Genomic DNA, 19,130 nt, shown 5'->3' on the forward strand with positions numbered 1-19,130 from the left:
TCTAAGAATCTATGGGGTCAACAGAATCAGCTAAAAGGAAGTCTCTTTCTGACACCCATGCTAAAATTCATGGTAATTCTTAGGAGGACCCAGGGTAGTCCAAAGCAAAGGAAAGTACACTGTCCTAATCTATTTGGCTTGGCTTTGGATATAGGAAATTAGGAAAACTGTTGGATGCCCTGCTCCAACTTCTTAATAGGTTAGGGCAGGTTGGGGGAGGACGAAAAGGGGATGGAGGGGGGATGGGGACAGCAGGCCTGGGAGATCTGTGATACAGAAACAGAAAGGAAGAAGGGTGGGACAGAACACTAACTCCACAGGATCCCCTCCCACAGGGCACCCCAGTGACAGCCTGTTGAGCTCGGGACCTTGTTGAGCTTCTGACCTTGTTGACAGCCTGTTGGGCTTCTCTGGTGAGTGAATATGAGAGACCGCCCTGGGAGTTTCATCTATGAATTCAGAGAAGGAAGTCATTGGAGTCTTTGTAGATCAGTAGGTGGGTCATTCAATCATTTATGGCTTAATTTCCATGTCAAACCCTCAATTTTGCACACACACATACACACATATACACAAGCATACCGATTACAGAACAGATTTAATTTTTCACAGGTGTTTGAGCAAAAAACCTCCTAAGTAGTTAAAACACTGGGAATATATATAAACTCTGCTTTAGAATATATTATGAAGGTAAAGAATTGATTTTTAATTCATTTTGTGGGCCTCAGAAGACGAATATATAATGTAAAGGGAATATAAGTAACATACCACCAACAAGTTAATGACTAAATGCTGAACTAATTTAACAAAACATAATATTGAAATATATATATTGCATGTAAATTCCATATTTATGATCGCAATAAGCTTATAATAAAATCCCCAGGCAAGCTTGCAGTATTATTATTAAATTTCATTTCCATATCCAACTGCCTACTTTTAGAAATATGTAATATTACATTGAGCCATTTGGATTTTATGTGGCAACTGCATTTACCTTAATTCTTCCCTGGAGGAAGATTGAATCATTTCTTTCATTCTGAAGGAAATGGATTTCTGCATCAGAATGAAATAAAAATGATTAAATGTGAATTGAATCACTTAATCCTTTTTCTTGTGTCAAAGGCCATAATTATTAACCTTCCTAAGTGCTACATATGCAACCATGTACAAGGATTTAGCCTTATAAAGAGCTTTAAGGTGATAAAGGGAGGCAAGACCCCAACTATGTAACCAGTGGCAAAGGCTTCAGGTTGCATGTTGAAGGTATAAGCTCACCAAACCTGTATTAGTTAACTGGACATGCGTACACAGTCCATCCAGTTTTTTAAAAGAGCTCTCTATGTAAGTCAACTTAATAAAATGTATTGTGACTGTATGTTTTTATAGTGAGGCTTGCTTTGAGTATGTGTAGTTGTAGAACCAACACAAGACCAACAGCCCTTTCACAGTACTTGTCTACTAGGTTAATCCTTTATGGAAGATGGGAATTCAGACTCAAAAAAGTCTCTCCATGTTAGTTTGCTATATTCCAGGTGGTCTGTGTCTAATGTGAAAGAGAGAAGGGGGGCAGGAGGGAAGGAGAGAGGGAGGGAGGGAGGGAGGGAGGAACAGGCTTGGAAATTGAATCACTTGAGTAAGGATCCAGGCTCTTCTTTTTAGTAGCTGCGTGACTTCCATTGAACTACTAACTCTCCAAGTCTCATTTTCCTCATCTGTAAAAAAGAAATAACACTTGCCTGGAAGAACATTATAGAGATTATGAGACAACATACAGAAAGGGGTTAGCAGCATGTCACACACAGCACAATGACTGTCATGCATTGGGAGGCGGCAGCACCATTTGTGGGAACGCATTTATTCTCCATTGGGAATTCTCTGAGTCTGTTTACAGTACGGTGACAGTCCCAGGATGCACCGTGGCCCAGCATGTCATCTGGTTAGTGGCCCCCTTTTGCTCTCAAGTGTCCTTATTTAAATCAGAAATCACAGAGTCACCCTTGTACTAGGAACTTTAGTGTTCTTCTTTCTCTGAGTGATTTTGAGCAGCCAGATTCTCAAGCACCTAGAGGACTCTGTTCCCCTTTCCAGATCAAAGCTTAGGATAGAGTCAGTTGTGGATGGAACTGCGCCCCCTCTCCCACTAAATTTCTTATGTTGAAGTCCTAACCCCCAGTACCTTAGAATGTGACCCTATTTGCAGATATGGCTTTACAGGGGTTACCAAATTAAAATGAGGTCATTAGAGTGAGCTCTAATCCATATAACGGGCTTTCTTATAAAAAAAAAAAAGGGAAATTGGAAGCAGACAGGCATAGAGGGAGATGATGTGAAGATACAGGGAGAAGACAGCCATCTGCAGCCAAGGAGAGAGACCTGGAACAGCTCCTCCCCTCCCTGCCTCAGAAGGAACCAACCCTGCAAACACCTCGCTCTCAGACTTCCATCCCCCAGAACTGTGAGACAATGAATTTTCTGTTGTTGACAGATTTCTGTTGCTGCCTAGTTTGTTGTACTTTGTAACAGCAACCCTAGGAAACCAACATAGTGTCCAAGGGAGAAAGCCCATCAGTCAGTTACTTGCAGCAATGTTCTATGGGAACTCTAGAGAGGAAACTAAAAATAAAGCTGTGAATAATGACAAAAATGCTCAATTAGCAAGAATGACATATATCAGAGTTGAGGTTCCCTGAAAACACCTCAGAATCTCTACTCCAGCTGCCTGGGAGTTATAAATTATTAACACATTTATCTAGAAAGCATAACAGCACACTACTATGAGGAATCTGTACCCATGGAATTTACCAGTCATTCAGAGGCCTGATAATTTGCTCTTTGTTCTCTAAAATAAATATATGCAAGTTACATAAATCAGACCTAGTTTTACAGCAATATTTTTCCTCACGGAAACAGCAGCACGTTTCTCCCAGCAGCTCTACCCTTTCACCACCCCTTCCCCTCCCACGTACATCTACTCACAGACACAAAGACGCTAGACCCAGAAATTTAGGATTTGTATACATTTTGTAAAATTTTATCTTCTATCTTCTTAGCTACACCAGGTCACAGCCATGAGCATACACTTACAGATGCAAACAGAGCATTTGTCATTGATGCTGTTCCTTTGAAAATAAATATCTTCCAACTCGATCTAATACATCACAAATGCTTCAACAAGTTGTGTTTAATTAATGTCAGAGAGTCTGTAGAGAGATGCACTGGAAAAATTTGAAGCAAGGAATGTGGGTAAAAACAATCTAGATTGTTTCCTCTCACTCTGTGTCTGCCACTCATTGTTAACATTTTCAGATAATCTGATGTTCAGTGACTAAAAATTCGGAAATATTGTTCTCCTTTTCCCAAAGAATTTGACTACCCGATGACTGCCTAAACAGTACATAACCTAACTGTTTAAAGTACACATTCATGTGTACATCATAGTTTCAACCTGTTCCAGGGTAGAGCAGCAACAATAAAAAACCAGTAAGAAGGAAAAATGACTTGTATTGTGTGAAACTTTCTCATTTCTTTAATGTGAACATGTATTTATTTCAGTTTAAATAATCCCTTATAATTCGCTAATTACTCTAGCTAGTTAAAACTAGTTCTATTAAACATAATTTTACCCTTTCCCCATATAATCTAATATAAAAAATGTTATATAATACAAGGAGTGTGGGCTTTGGAGTAAAACAGAGCCAGGGTACAATCCTGGCTTTATCACTGTGTGGCCTGAGGCAAGTCTCTAAGCTTCCTTGGGCCTCAGTTTCTTTAGCTCAGAAATAAGGGTAATGTTTACCCTGCAGGGTGGTTGAGAGGATTGGAGTGCATGTGTTAAGCATAGGTTATCCTAATCAGGCAACGTTATTGAGTGCTGTGGCTGACTGTATTTTCTGAACATGAGTCCACCATTCACTCCTATCTCACCTTCTCTTCCCCAGTGTGACCTTGACTGCACAATGAAGCTTCATGACGACCCAGCTTCGGGGACCAAAGCCCGCAACCTCCCCATTCTCTTGGAACATTTACTCCCCTGACACTCCTCTGGGAACGCTTCCTCTCTGAACCCAACTACTATTACCAGGAGCCCAAGCTACGTGGAGAGGTGACAGGTAGTGTTCTGTTCAACAATCCCAACTGAGCCCAGCCACAGAGTGATCAGCCCAGATGCCAGGCGTGTGACTGAAGAAGTCTCCAGGTGATTCCAGCCCCAGTCCTGTGAGTCACCCCCAGTCGTTTGAGGCTTCCCAGCTGAGGCCCCCAGGTATGATAGGGCTATGCTCGATGTGACCCTTCACCCACAGAAACATGAGCACCTCTGAGTTTGGGTGGTTTTTATGCAGCAACAGGTAACTGAAGCCGCACCAACAATGTGCTCAGAACTGTGCTCCGAGAGAATTAAAAGAGGCCCCCACATGGGGAAACCCACATTTCAAATATGTGTGATATGTTCCGGCCACATACACTCTCTCGCTAAGCAACAACTCTTTCCTCTTCTGAGCCCTGGGGGTTCAGTGTCTACAAAAAGCGGGAAAAATAGCAGTGAATGATCTGTTTCTGTAAAGCTGATGCCATACATTTTAGTCCTTGGAAGAGGCGAGGCCAGCAGATGTGGAAGAAGAAGAGTAGGCAGGGAGCATCTGGCTCAGAACTTTGTGCTCTTTACTGACAACTCATGCTAGCCCCATCGTCACTGGATCAATGTGCTTGTCTTTAAAATACAAACACCTCCTAGAAATCTGGGACTCATTCACTCCAGGGCAGAATAATCTAAACAACCTCCTTAGAAAATGGTGGTTTTGATCTGGAGTAGACAGAGGGAGGGCGTTTGGAGGACCTATGGTAGCATGATAATAAGGGTTATGCCAAAGAAGGGGGGGAGGCTCTAGAAAAGTAGGGGGCAGAGCAACACTGAAATCTGTCCTGCCCACTCAATGGTTAAACCAACACAGATGGGTGCCTTCCATGAGGTGGGCACTAGCCACAGATGGATGAATGTGAACCATTCCCTGGCCTACAGGAATGTGCAGGTTTTCCTATGTTTTTAAAAAAATATTTTTATTGAGGAAGGCAGAGGGGGTAGAGAGAAACATTGATTTGAGAGCAGAACATCGATTGGTTACAGGGCATCAAATGGGCAACCTTTCAGTGCACAGGCAACGCCCAGCAATCTGAGCCACTCCAGCCAGGGCAAGGTTCACCTCTACACCACTGAAACCTCCATTATCAGAACTTGTTGCCAAGCTAAACTGCTCCCAAACCATCGTTGGCTCCCTAGTCTGGATTTACTCATTCAGTTTGCCAGTAGGAAAAAGGAGGAAAGGCAATGTGAATGAGAAAGTAGAAGAGAAGCAAAAATACCTACGTCTTCTACCGGCTTTCTATTTCTCTCGATGCAAAACCCTCGATTATAGGACTAGGTCTTATGCTAGCATAATTACTACACATAACTGGTATCCAGTAAGTTGTTTATTAAGGGGAATTGCACTAAATCTCTACAGAACTTGCAGCATCTCCCATTCACAATGATTTATAGGCCATCCCACTTCCTGCCCAGAGCTGAATACCGAAGACACGCTCTCAGCCCACCAAAGTTTACACTCTAATCAACCATTTTTAAGTTGGGAAAAGATGGGACCTTTACGAGTATTTAGTTTGGCGACATTTGCATGTACAGCACAGTGCTACAAGTAAACGCTTTCAAAAGGGGACAGAATATCCCTAACATTGGAGAAAAAGAAAAGAAAATTTAACTTGTCACCAGTCATTTTCAAGGCTGTACAAACCAACTTCCTTAAACCTACCCACCCATGTCACACCCCAATCTTGAAAATCTGCATTGTTTCAATTGGATCCATTGTGGAATTATTCTCAAATCTGCAGTTCTTATAACCTGACCGAGTCTTAGTGACACACTTAACAAGTCCAACCAGGCATTGGCAATGTTCCCTGGTCTCTCACCTACGAGGGAAGCCTCCGCCCCACGGAACCATCAACCCACTTATGGGGACCCCTCCACCTTGCAAGCCACTGTGTTCATCTCTGAAGAGCTCTTGACTTTACAACATTCTTTGTTTGAGCTGAGATCTATCTTCCTTCTGTCCCAAATACCTTATAAAACCATCATTAATGAAAGAATCCAATATTTGACTTATTTCAATAGAAATGTATGCTAGAAGTAGGGACATATTGATTAAAAGTAGATCTTGATTTATATTGTTTATGTAATTTAAAGGTGCTAGACACTTTGACTTTTTAAAGAAAGAGAAAGGGGTAGGGAGGATTTTACCTTTAATAAATATTCTTATTAGATTGGTGGTTATAAGCTCTCTAAATTATGGTAATGAAATAGGATAAGGACAAAGAAAAGTCCCCAAAAGACATGATCATGTTGATACAATGAAATATGAAACACACCTAATGAAAGCAAACTTAGTATGAATTTTAAGGAGAAACATAATGCTAAGCTCAGAACTTTGATTTACATACAAGTACAAAACTAAAACTCTCCAAGACAGCTTTATGTAAATTTTTATAATGCAAGATGTTTTGAAAATAAGTTTGCAAAGAAAAATCAGAACAAAGCAATATCCTACCTATTCTGTTAGTAATACAGAATAAAGAGGCCCTTTTTTTGCTCTGAGCATGTTTGGAGGCTGTGTAAGTTTAACTTATAAATAATTTTGAAACATTAAAAGAGACGTGGGGGGAATTTTTTCTGTAAGTTAAACAGCAATTTGATCTCAACATCATTAAAAATAAACTTTCACCTGTTACTAATTTTCTTCTTAGTTACAAAGCCATTGTTTGTTTGAATGAAAGGAAAAAGCTTCTTGATGCTGTTTATACAGCCCAAATAAGAGAACAAATTGCAAAGGCCCACGTATGCTAAAAAGCAAATAAAAGAACTTTTCCAAGAATATGTTGAAAACATGACCAGGGCTACATACAATTATAAGTACTATATTGTGAACCTCAAATCAAATGGCATCCCAGCTAGTGCATATTTGAGTCGCAAACAGTACTGCAATCCTACATCTGAGAATAATTCTTTTGTGTGCACTATCTTTAATTGTGGACTTGTAATAAACTCTGAAAATTGAGCCCAGTGTTACAAAAAGCCTTCCACAACCTCCGCCAGCAAAGCGAAAAAGTATTTTGTGTGGTGCCTTTGGTTTTTTAGTTTTATTATTCTAGGGGGTGTGTCAGATTGTGTATGTATAATTGTGTGTTTGTTTACAGTTTATGAATATGCGTGTAATTTTGGCATTGGCTTCCATTTTCAAAAGCAACCCAAAACCATGCCCAGAAATCAGCAGAAATAGTCCTTAAAAGGTACAAAGTGTACGATGGGGCCATTCTAATCTGGACCATTCGCATGAATGAACAGGTCATGGTGACAGCTTCAACAGTAAGTTATTATATTTTGGAACCAAAAGTCTAGGTCTGTGTTTTCAAACTGGCAGACCAGGTGCACTCAGGGGATAACTCCAGCCAACAAATGATAAGAAAATAATAGGGAAAAGTACTTCTGCAAAAACATAATTTGGGCTTTGGCAAAAGCAGAGTTCAGGTGAACATTCCATACTCAACTGACAATCTGACATCTCTTTATTTACTAAGCCCCTTTTCCAAGCCCTACTGGAAAGAATCAGAGAGGAAAAAAAATGGCTAATGATTCCAGGATTTTTCCCAAATGCATCATCCATTTTTCCATCTCTCCCCTCCCCACAACTCAGGCACACACACAAAAGTACATAAAAAAAAGTGATGCAGTAAAGACCCTCTAATCTCCAACTTTCATTCTGCATTGTTAAAAATATTTCAGAATATTTTCAGTTTGTAGACAGGATCTCAATTTAAGGACCTTGCTCCTTTTTCTCCTTTTTGGTAATTTATGCTATCAAATCTCCCTCTCCCCCTCCCCCTCCCCCTCCCCCTCCCCCTCCCTCTCCCTCTCCCTCTCTCACCACCACCAACAACCTTTCCCTGTCTTCCTCTTTGTTTCCCCCTTCTATCCTTCCATTTGTCTAATAGAGCAACACAAACCTATTCTATCCATAAGCTTTGCCCAATACCTTTACCATTCCATCAAGACACTACTATATCTCTTTCCTCTTAATCTCAAAACTTCTAGAATGAGTGGATTGAATCACTGGCTCAATTTCATCACTGCACTTTCCTTTGTGTCTCTAATAAACTTTCTGTTGAGAGCTTTTTTTCTCATTTTGCATCCTTCACCTTCTTACCACATTAGAAGCCCTTGGACACTCATGTCTTGAAACCCTCTCCCTATGGTTTCCATAATGCATACTCATCATTCTCTCGTGACTCTGACAATCTTTCCTCTGCATTTTTTCTCCAGTTCTCCTTTAATTGTCTCCATAAATGCAGGTGTTTCTAGAGGATCTTTGGCAAAATTCCCTGTTCATTCTACTTTCACTCACTTGGTGACTGATTCAATGTTATAGCTTCAACTAACAGCTCTATACGAATGACTTCCAAATCTATTTCTGCCTTCTCTCCCAAGTGTTACTTCCACATCTCCAACTCTGTGTCAAACAATTGCACTTGGATATTACCTCAGCACCTATGATCACTCCTTCTGTGATGTCTGTCACCTCCACCTTCACATTTCCTCCTCATTATCACTGCCCTGGTTCAAATGCTCATGGCCTTTTGCCTGGGTCCCATGAAGGCCTCCCTAATGGATTCTAACCTCACTCTCTTCGAATGCATTGCCTATCCTGCTACCAAATTCTTTTTCCAAAAGTACGACCCTGACCATGTTGTTTTTTTTTAATAATAAAAAAAACTCTCCATACCTCTCCACCCTACAAAATAAAGCCCCGTGGGATTCATTTATGTGGTATTCAAACTTCTTTCTGCAATAAAGTCAACCAATTTAAACTGATTCTCATTCCCCATGTGATTTCCCAGGATCCCCCATTGAGTAGCTTTCACTGTAGCTGAAATAAACTACTCAGGGTCTCCTACACTTCCTGATATACCCTCATTTGTGTGTTTCCTTTGGCCTGAAAACCTTTTTCTACATCCCTGCTATTTCTAAACCCCATCCTACAAAGTCCAAGGAGAATACAACTGACCATACGGAGTCTTCCCTTACCAACTGCCACTCCCCACCCAACAGGAAGACTCCATCTTCACTATAAACTCATTGAGTATGGTCTCCTCTATTACCATTTCCTGCCTTATGTATAGTTATTTATGAATGTCCTAAATCCCCTGGAGTTATGTGTGTCTCCATAGAATCTAACTTAATTCCATGGTCCGTGAGATTTTCATTCACTGTATAAATATTTATTGGATACTGTCCTGTGCATTGAGAATTCAATAGTGAATGAAATGCAGCCCTTGTTTTTATAGGGTTTACATTTTACATTCAAAGGGATTGTTTATTGCATAAAAAATTCTTAAGAATAAAATATTTTAATATTTAGTTCTCTAGTCAATATTTCATAAACCCAAAGTTCTTCAGTATAAAAGTTCTAAGTAAACCCAAAGCATTATTATTCTGTCATAGAAGGCAGAGTGGCTTCCCCTCAGGAAGAAAGGCATCCCTGTGGCTTCCCTGGCCTCCTGCCCTGGGAGCCTCTCTCCTGCCCTTCCCAGTTCCAACTCTGACCTTGATTTTTCCATTTTTGATCTTATTCCCACTCTGCCTCTTGCCACATGCAACCCAGCATTATTCTGAGATCTGGCGCTGTCCTCATAACCTTGACCTTGTTCCCTCATAACTAGGCTGCTTCTCTGGACTGGAGGAGTGCTAGCCCTTTTACAAGCTTGATTATGTTTCCTTTCTAAACAGCAGATAAATGGATGACCCTACTGAACCAAAACCACACGGGGAACAATCCTGTGACCATCTGGTGAGAGACCTTGGACACCCATATTGGCTTAATCAACAATGTCAAATATAAATAAATAAACAACCTGCACTACTGGGTGCAACATGGTGACAGTCTCTGAAAATCCAACAGCACAAGACACGACCATGTGCCAGGATCCAGCTGCTGCCTTCCACCTTAGAAGCGAAGCCAACCTCCAGTTGGAGGTTCATTCTCTTTGCTTCTTTCCTCGGAACGAATGTCACCGTCTTGGAAACAAGAACCTTATTTATCGACTGAGAATGGGGGCCATTCCCAGTCTAACAGAGTCCCACTTCCTCAGGTCCTTCCCCTCCTTCTCCCTCAAAATATGTCTTTGCTTCTCAAGTTCATTTAGGGACTTACTACCAAATGTATAAACTTGTCGGTTATCAGCAATATTTCTAGGTGCTAATTAAGAACATCTGCCTTTCACCATGAATTTTTACATCATGTCTCAACAAGAAAAGCAGCAGCATTTCTAGGAATTCTGAGATGCGGAAGATGTACGGTGTGTTCTTGATTTCATTTGTTCTCTAAGATCAACAGAGAGCTCTTCTACCCATTTGGAGTAAACTGTCTTTGGAGCCTCAAATGCAATTTCACCAGCAATGCTGCACACAGCAGGAATCTGCTTCAAATAACTAACCCTGCTACCTTCCTGGTTCCTGCACAAATTCCTCTGTGTAGGACAAAAACAGGGCTTCTTGTTCCTTTTAAGGAAATGAGGTTTTTAAAAAGGCTTACAAGCCCTAAATGGAATTCCAAGTCAGCAGTCTTAGAAGTATTATCCCAGGCTATACATGTAAGTTAAATGGGTGCTAAAACCAGGGCCGAATTAAATCATTTTAAAATATCTCCAAACCCTTTACAACATAGATTATTTAATTGTGTTTGTAAACTAAATTTGGAAATCACTTCTCCTGGGACTATATCTGTCTCTGGGACTATATAAGGGATATTTGGGAAGTTACATTAACTCTTTCTGGCCATATTGGGGCCCATGTAAGGTTTGAAAAAATAATAATAATTTACTAAACAATCCCTGGAAATGACAAAACAGTTTCCAAGAGTACTTATCTTACTACCCCAGGAGCTATCTCCCAGGGTGTAAATCTCAGCATAAATACATAAGCATGTTCCCTCACATTTCCTCAAGCTGAACCTACCTAGGGGAATAATGGGATCAGAAGAAAAATACCACTAATCATCAGTTTAGCTCCTACTGTGGAAATCACTGTCCTTCAGCCCCCACTTCCCTCCTACCTAACTCAGAATGATCCTGAGACAGCCTCACATTCATTCACAAATAACAGGTCTCTTGGTTACATATAGCACGCTATGTACCTTAATTTGTATGTGGGCAAAAGCACCGTTCCATGGCAGCTTCTAATAGCCATTCATTCAAGTATGTTTTGAGCACTATGGGCCATGCAAACTGCTGGGCAGTGGGGGTTAAAAGAATAAGCAAGGAAGGCTTAGTCTCTACTTGAGACCTTTGTAGTCTTGACTCTGTTGCCACCCTCTCCTCGCTGTTTGTGAAAGCCACAGGCTTCTGGAATTTACTCTGAAGGTCTCTTCAGCTAGTGTGAACACAGCCCACCCCTACCTACTGCCTCCCTTTTGCTTCCTCAATCACGTGGCCAGCAGAGTGCTTCATGGACCATCTAGTGTTACGGATTTTTGTTGTTGTTGTTGACAGTGTTATGGATTTTTATTCTGACCTGGTTCAGGTTCCCCTGAAATGAACCTCAATTCCAGACATTATACTAATCTGCACTCAAAACTATTCCTTCCCCAGAAACAGTGACTCCAGACCAAACATGTGAACTTTCTCTGCCCTCAGGATGAGCTGCTTACTCCATTATGAAGAAATCAAGAAAAGCATAAGACCAAGTCTTTTATTTGATACTGGCATTTAAAATAAACAAACTGCCCCCAAATTTTCTTTAATTCGTCCATATTGTTAAAGGGATAGGAAAAAATTTAAGTCACCTTCAGGAAGTGACATCTGATCTAAGCCATGTGGAATGGCTGAGATTTGGCCGAGGGGAGCAGAGGGAGAACATTTGAGATGGAGAAAATGCAAGAGCCACGTCTCACAGGTAGAAAATGGCAAGGCAGAGCACTAGAGGACTCACCCAGTCAGGTGTGCATAGGACAGGAATCAGGGCCATGATAATAGCTTAAGGTCCTTTCACAGCCTATGGGTAAAAAGATCTGTGCTACTCAAGCCCCAAGTTGCCATTTCCTTGATAAACCAATGACCACAGAACATTCTTTTCCTGGACTGCCTCTCCTTAGCAGTCTGTTCTGAAAACAAAACTGTTGAGTATTATCTGCCTCAGTCTCTTCTTCACATTCCTATTTCTTATGACCAACCAGACTCCTGTGTAACATATAAAACCTCTGCAAACTGCAAGAAGGGAGGGTCAGTCTCACTTTCAGACTGACCCTCCTGCTATAAGCCATTAAGCTTTCACTTCCTTACCTGCTTTCTGATGGCCTTATTCTAGAATGTTCAACACCATTAAAAAAGTGCGCGCCTGTAGTACCAGCTACTGGGGAGGCTGAGGCTGGAGGATCGCTTGAGCCCAGGAGTTCTGGACTGTAGTGCACTATGCCCACCCGGTGTCCGCACTAAGTTCAGCATCAATATGGTGACCTCCCGGGAGCGGGGGCCTCCAGGTTGCCTAAGGAGGGGTGAACCGGCACAGGTCGGAGACGGAGCAGGTCAAAGCTCCCGTGCTGATCAGTACTGGGATCGCGCCTGTGAATAGCCACTGCACTCCAGCCTGGGCAACATAGTGAGACCCCATCACTGAAAAAAAATTTTAAAAAATAATAATAATAAAAAAGAATGACCCAATGACATGGTTCCTTGGCTGAAATCCTTTCCAGGGCCTTTGGTGAAGAAAATACATTTTGTTCTTGGCTATGTCCTTCCAGAGCCATTCATTACTCCTTCTTCACTTGTAACTTCTTTAGACGAGGTTCTCAGAGGAAGGCCCTAAGCTGGGCTCACATTGCGAACGCAAGCATTTCAAGGGTGCTGGTGGTGCAGACTGTCTATTTTCAGGGAGGAGCCAGGAGTTGTTACTCAGAGAAGTGGTCAAGAAACAGTGGGTCCGAGAGAACAGGATCGGTCATTTGGCCACAGAGGAAGAGAAACCTTCAGGGATGGGTCAGCAGATGAGAGCAGTTGGGCAAAAGCAGGCCAGAGGAAGAGCACCAGGAAAGAGCAGAACCAGGCTGTGTACCTATGAAAGACACACTTGCAGGCCATTCTCTATTCCAGACCCACCACTTCGGTCATGAAGAATGTAAAATAAATTGAGATATTCTAAATGCCATGTAAAATGGTTTACTTCAGGCCCCCATATAAATTGCTCTGTATAAAGTAAAAGCCTTTTGCCTGGCACATTTGAACAGTGGAAAGTTATTGTTATTATCTTTGTAATAAGGAGGAGGACCTTTTTCTATACATATGTTCTTGTAGAAGAAATGGACTTAAATTGCGGAAAGATAAGTTTATTAAAATTCATTGCAATCCTCACACTATTATATTTTTTAATAACCATCCTGCTCTCCGCTGTGGCCCCCCTGCCAGCGTGCAGATGCGTCTGGCCTCACCCAGGTCAAAAGTGATGCTTCAGTGCATCCTAGGAGATTAGGTCTGTATTCCAACACAATTCATTTTTACTGTAAAATTTGATTGAGTCATGTGAGTCAAAATACATTTGAATTTTTACATGTAAGATGCAACCTTTGTGCTCTTCCCTGAATTGTGAATGTATGAGATAAGGTCAAGAAGGGAAGAGGAACACAAACATGTGAAAAAATGGATGATGGATGGTGGAAGCAGCATGGCCCTGAAATGTAAGGTCTCCTCTGCACCAAGGGCAGGACTTTCACCTTGTAGATGCCACTCAGTATACAGAATAAAAGGAAATTGCTGATGACTCTGGTGATCAGTTTTTAAAATAATAGAGTAATAAAAATTTTAATAAAGATAAAATTATCCCCATGGTTTAATAACATTTTTTCTTGTAAGAGTTTAAAGTCTAAAAATATTCTTATAGGAGCATTAGGTAACTAATATATATATGTTGACTTACAGGATGTCTTAAGTCAAATACTACCTAATGATAAAATAGATTAGACACATTATTGTATTTTTCCTACATGTCATAATTTTTTCACCAAACCTATCATTTATTTCCAACTTTCAAAAACATATTTCTTCTCTCTCCATTGATTCTGGAGATTCTGGGAGGGGAACACTGTAATTAGCTACAAAATGTCAGCAGTGTTGAAATTTACTTACAAGGTTTTGGTCTTTTTATAGCAAATTTTAAAACCAGATACTGAATTATTAAAGCCCCTAAATCTGCCTGTATCAAGGAATTTAAAGGACACAAGAATTTGTTTTGATTATTCTTGGGACAAGCTTTTTAGAAATAAAATGTGACATATTATTCTCTCCTGCCTAGAAAAACAAGTAGTTAAGAAAACGGCTTCAACTTCCTAGGTGTTGACATCCTGGCAAGAACACACTATATGTTCACCCTGCATCTGAATTAAATCATTAAAGACTGACTTGGAAATGGCATAGAAATCCAATCAGTTAAAGGAAAGAAAGCTATTCTTTTATCTAAAAGTGCCATGCGGAGGGGGGAAAAGCAACCGTCTTTGAAAAGAATTATCAATACCTCTAGCAGTGGACGACTCAGCCCAGATGGAGAAAACAAACTCCCAGCCCTCGGCTGACTTTTCCTGGGGTTCCCCTGAACTCCATTTTATATGCACACCTTGTTAAATCTCCCTAATGTGGCAGTTGTCTGGAGACTGTGCCATAACCAAGTCAAACCTCAGGTGATGTAGGTAACAGTCACTGCTGGCACCAGCCTTCTGAGGAGTTATCGTGTTTGAGAAAGAAAACATTGTCAGGGTGGTAGCCTAACCCCAAGAGTAATAAAGTGGCCAGGCACCTGGAAGCAATTATGTGCATGGTCGAGATTATCCATCATGCTTTGCTCACTGTCTCTCTTGCAAAGACCTTTGTTTTTACACTCTCGGTAGCTAACTTCTGGGCTGAAAAGCCTGTTTCACAAACGATGTTTTCCACCGAGGCCCTTCCACTTACTGCCATTCCCACATGATGTCGATCATTTGTTTGCACAGCCCGGCGACAAACCTCAGAGCCGCTGTAATAATAAGTTGGTTACTAGGCTTGCAGGAGCAGCTGCATCAATCATGCTGCTGCCACGGCAGAAACAAACGGCCTTTGCCCACCAACACCACTTAGCAGAGTGCAAGCGGGTCCCTCAAATGGAACGGTTTAAGCCCCACTTTCCATTTAGGCCCTAATTTAATATTTTTCTAAATCAGATTATTGCTTGTAAGTCATAATTGTTAAGCTCCATCTGACATTCATTTATCGCTCAGATCCCATGATTCATTAAGCTCTTGGGCTGGGAGCTATCAATTGAGCCCAGGTCCTGGCATCGAATGCCCTTTCCCTCGGGCCAGAGAGTGTCAGAACTGTAGAAAAGTATTGGATCTCCCACTACTGTTCTGGTGCCTTAAAAACGCAGTCAGCTTTTCAGATTTTTCCTCCAATACTTGTTTAACTGAGTTGAATAACATTCTTGTAAAGAGTAAAAGTCCCTGTGATTTAGATTCATACCCTTTGCCATAAGCTCATACACATTTCCTGCAAGAGAATTTAAATGGTAGTAAAGCCCGGCTGGCGTGGCTCAGTAGTTGATCGTCAACCTATGAACCAGGAGGTCATGGTTCGATTCTTGGTCAGGGCACATGCCCAGGTTGCGAGCTCAATCCCCAGTGTGGGGTGTGCAGAAAGCAGCCAATCAATGATTCTCTCTCATCGTTGATGTTTCTCTTTCTCTCTCTCTCTGTCCCTCTCTGAAATAAATAATAAAAATATATTTTTTAAAATAAATCCTAGTTAAATTGGATTTATTAATGGGATTTGATAACTGATCAATCTACAGAGTAACTGCACCAAGGCCACTACAAGAACGCCTGGGTTCATTTAGCAAAAGCAGTTTTTCAGTTTGGTATTCAAGCATCTAAGAAGTCTCTCTGAAGCCCGCTGGATTCTCTTCTAAGGAATCTCATAGAAGAGAATGTTTCTAAAGCACAAGTTTAGGGAGGTGAATATCATTTCAAGTTTTTAGTTACTTTGTTTTTATTAAAAGTAGCCACCGACCTGGGAAACATACATTAAAACATTCCAAAGAAACAGTCCTTTTTTCTTCAGGATCTTATATTTGAAAGTTGACACTAGGAAAAAACAAGCAAACGTCCTAATTTGGAGAGCGGGGGGGAGGGGTGGGAGCAGCAGCATTCAAATTAGGGCTGTTCCCCGGCAAGAAAGCAGCCCAGGCCCAGCTGCTGACTATCTCATCGCCACGTATCTCCTCAGCCAGTGGCACAGCTTTAAAGGGACCCGGAGTCAGAGCAGGCCTCCCGTCCCCGGTGACTGCTGTCTCAGGCTGCCACGTGGTTTGACCCTTGCCATTTGGAACACCGGTTTCAGCTACTTTTTATCCAATTTCTGCAAAAGATACAATGGTTCCCATAACTCCAGTTTTGATAACGATGACGTTATTTAATAACAACAGGCTTTTTTCCTGCCAGTTTTAAGTGCCAAAGGAAGTTTTCGTAACCAATGAATCTATATTTGTATGACGACACTTCTAAAACAAAAAGTTTACATTTTCACGTTAAGTTGGTTACTAGAATGCTGTTCTTAGGAAGTGAGAAATGAGAACGAGCTTGCACGATCATTCCAGCAGGCTGGCAAAACCAGGGCATAACAGAACCACCTTGTCCGTAAAATAATCTATTCGCCTCAACCCTTACCAGACTATGCAGTGATTGCTACATTTCTCCCAAATTGCTCAGCTTCCTCTTACCCCTCCCCCACCCACTCCCAAAACAACACCCGCCAGTCTTAGTAACTGCTTATGTATTTATGTAGCCAGTGCCCTGCTGCAATCTTCCTGGAGGCAAAGTCATCACTGTGTGCAAGAATCCTGCAAACAGCTTAGCAGCTGGATCATTCACACATCAGCCCACAGGTGGGGCAGCCAGTTTTCCCTGACTCCATTTTTTTCCTAGGGACCTTATTTATACCTTCCTAATGCCTCGATCCTTTAATACAGTTCCTCATGTTGTGGTGACCCCCAATTTCATTGTTACAAATTGAACATAATTAAAGCATAGTGATTAATCACAAAAACAATAAGTAATTATATATGTGTTTTCCGATGGTCTTAGGCAACCCCTGTGAAAGGGTCGTTTGACCCCCAAAGGGGTCGCGACCCACAGGTTGAGAACCGCTGCCTCAGACGAATTTCTGAATTAAAGGTCATTTCTACACTTCCCTACCCTAGGGTTCCGAAGCATCTACGTGCTTCCACTGCCACTACTAAAACTATCAATATTTCTGATTGTCAAAACATAAAAATAAAAAATTAAATTTAGACAAACTGATATTGTGAGCAGAAAACTAATCTAGTCTTCATCAAATTTCAAATTTCAGCTTTGAATCCTCCATGAATTTCTTCCTCAATCCCAGGTAGCCTTTTCATCATTAAATATGCTATTCTCATTCCATCAATTTATTCCATTATCTAGGATAATTGTTCCAAAACCTGCCAGCGTATCAGAATCACCTGGGCAGATTTTTCAAAATACAGATACATAGTTCCTACCCACCCCCGACCCCCCAACCTCCTAAGGATTCTAACTGTTTAGGGCTGGAGTGGGAGCTGGATATTTATATTTTGATAAAGCTCCCCAGGTGATCCTGATAAGCTGAGATTTTTAGGAAACACTGATCTACCTAAAGTAATGCGTCTTGACCAGGAGAACAAGACACACTACTGATTATCAGTCTAGATCCCACTCACCCAGCCCCAGGAATCTGGCTCAGCAGGACTGAGGTTGCAAGGACCAGGCGTGCAGTTTGCAAAAACTATCCAGATGATTCTGACATTGTACATTAGTGGGGAATCAGGGATATAGAGATTTAATCAGAAGTAAATAATTCCTAAATATAGCATTATACAGGGGTGGGCAAAAGTAGGCTTACAGTCCTGAGTACTCGAAACACAGTTTATTTTTGTATTATATATTTTTTTATATTAACAACTGTAAACCTACTTTGCTCAGCCCTGTATTTTAATATAGTCTAGCCCCGTGGTCGGCAAACCGCGGCTCGAGAGCCACATGCAGCTCTTTGGCCCCTTGACTGTGGCTCTTCCACAAAATACCAGGTGCGGGCGCGCACGTACAGTGTGATTGAAACTTCGTGGCCCATACACAGAAGTCGGTATTTTGTGGAAGAGCCACAGTCAAGGGGCCAAAGAGCCACGTGTGGCTCTCGAGCCGCGGTTTGCCGAGCCGCAGTTTGCCAACCACTGGTCTAGCCTACCTATCCACACATATCAGTGGTTTGGAAGTGAGTACAACAAAGAACTAAAATCATAAAACCACTACTGTGAGACCATTTTTTTCTTCCCCTGTCTTGAAGTAAGAACTTTTAATAAACTAGTCCCCACACAGGAGAGTTCCCAGTTTATATTTAAAGCCCTTTAGTGGAAGGAGGGTCCATAAACTCTCTCAGGTGTCCAGTTCAGGATGGAACACCTTTTCTTTCCCAGCTATCCTTTCCTCTGCACTATAACCTGCATCCTTCTGTTGCAGGTGAGCCCTTCTTCGCCTCTGCTCCGCAGAGATGGAGAACAACAGATGGTGGCAAAAGCAGAAACCTGGTAATGGATGTAGGATCAGTGTGTGCCTTGTATCGCCATGATCAACACCACTACTAAATCCCCTTTTTTGCCCTCCCCGGTAAGATCAGAATGACAGCAAAATTTATCAACTGTGAATATTGGTATAAACAACTTCAAGGCCAGGATATTTTTCATACCCCCTTGGAAACTGTCATCAATTCTGTAGAGTAGTGAAGAAACCGCTGATCCATGGCAGAGACTGTCAGCAGGTGTACAGAGAAGTGAAGGATGGGTGCTTTCGAAAGGTCTTAGGGAAGGAGGCTCCAGCTGCCAGAATACATGACTTTTCCTACACAGCCAGACTAGCCACGGGGCAAGGGAAGTTATGGGACAGAGCGTACCTCTCAACACCACCGTTATCAGCCGTAGGAACAATTCACTCCAGAAGGAAATTTCCAGACATGCATTCCTTAGC

The sequence above is a fragment of the Myotis lucifugus genome, unplaced genomic scaffold, assembly GCF_000147115.1.
Source record: "Myotis lucifugus unplaced genomic scaffold, Myoluc2.0 scaffold_30, whole genome shotgun sequence".
Taxonomy (NCBI): domain Eukaryota; kingdom Metazoa; phylum Chordata; class Mammalia; order Chiroptera; family Vespertilionidae; genus Myotis; species Myotis lucifugus.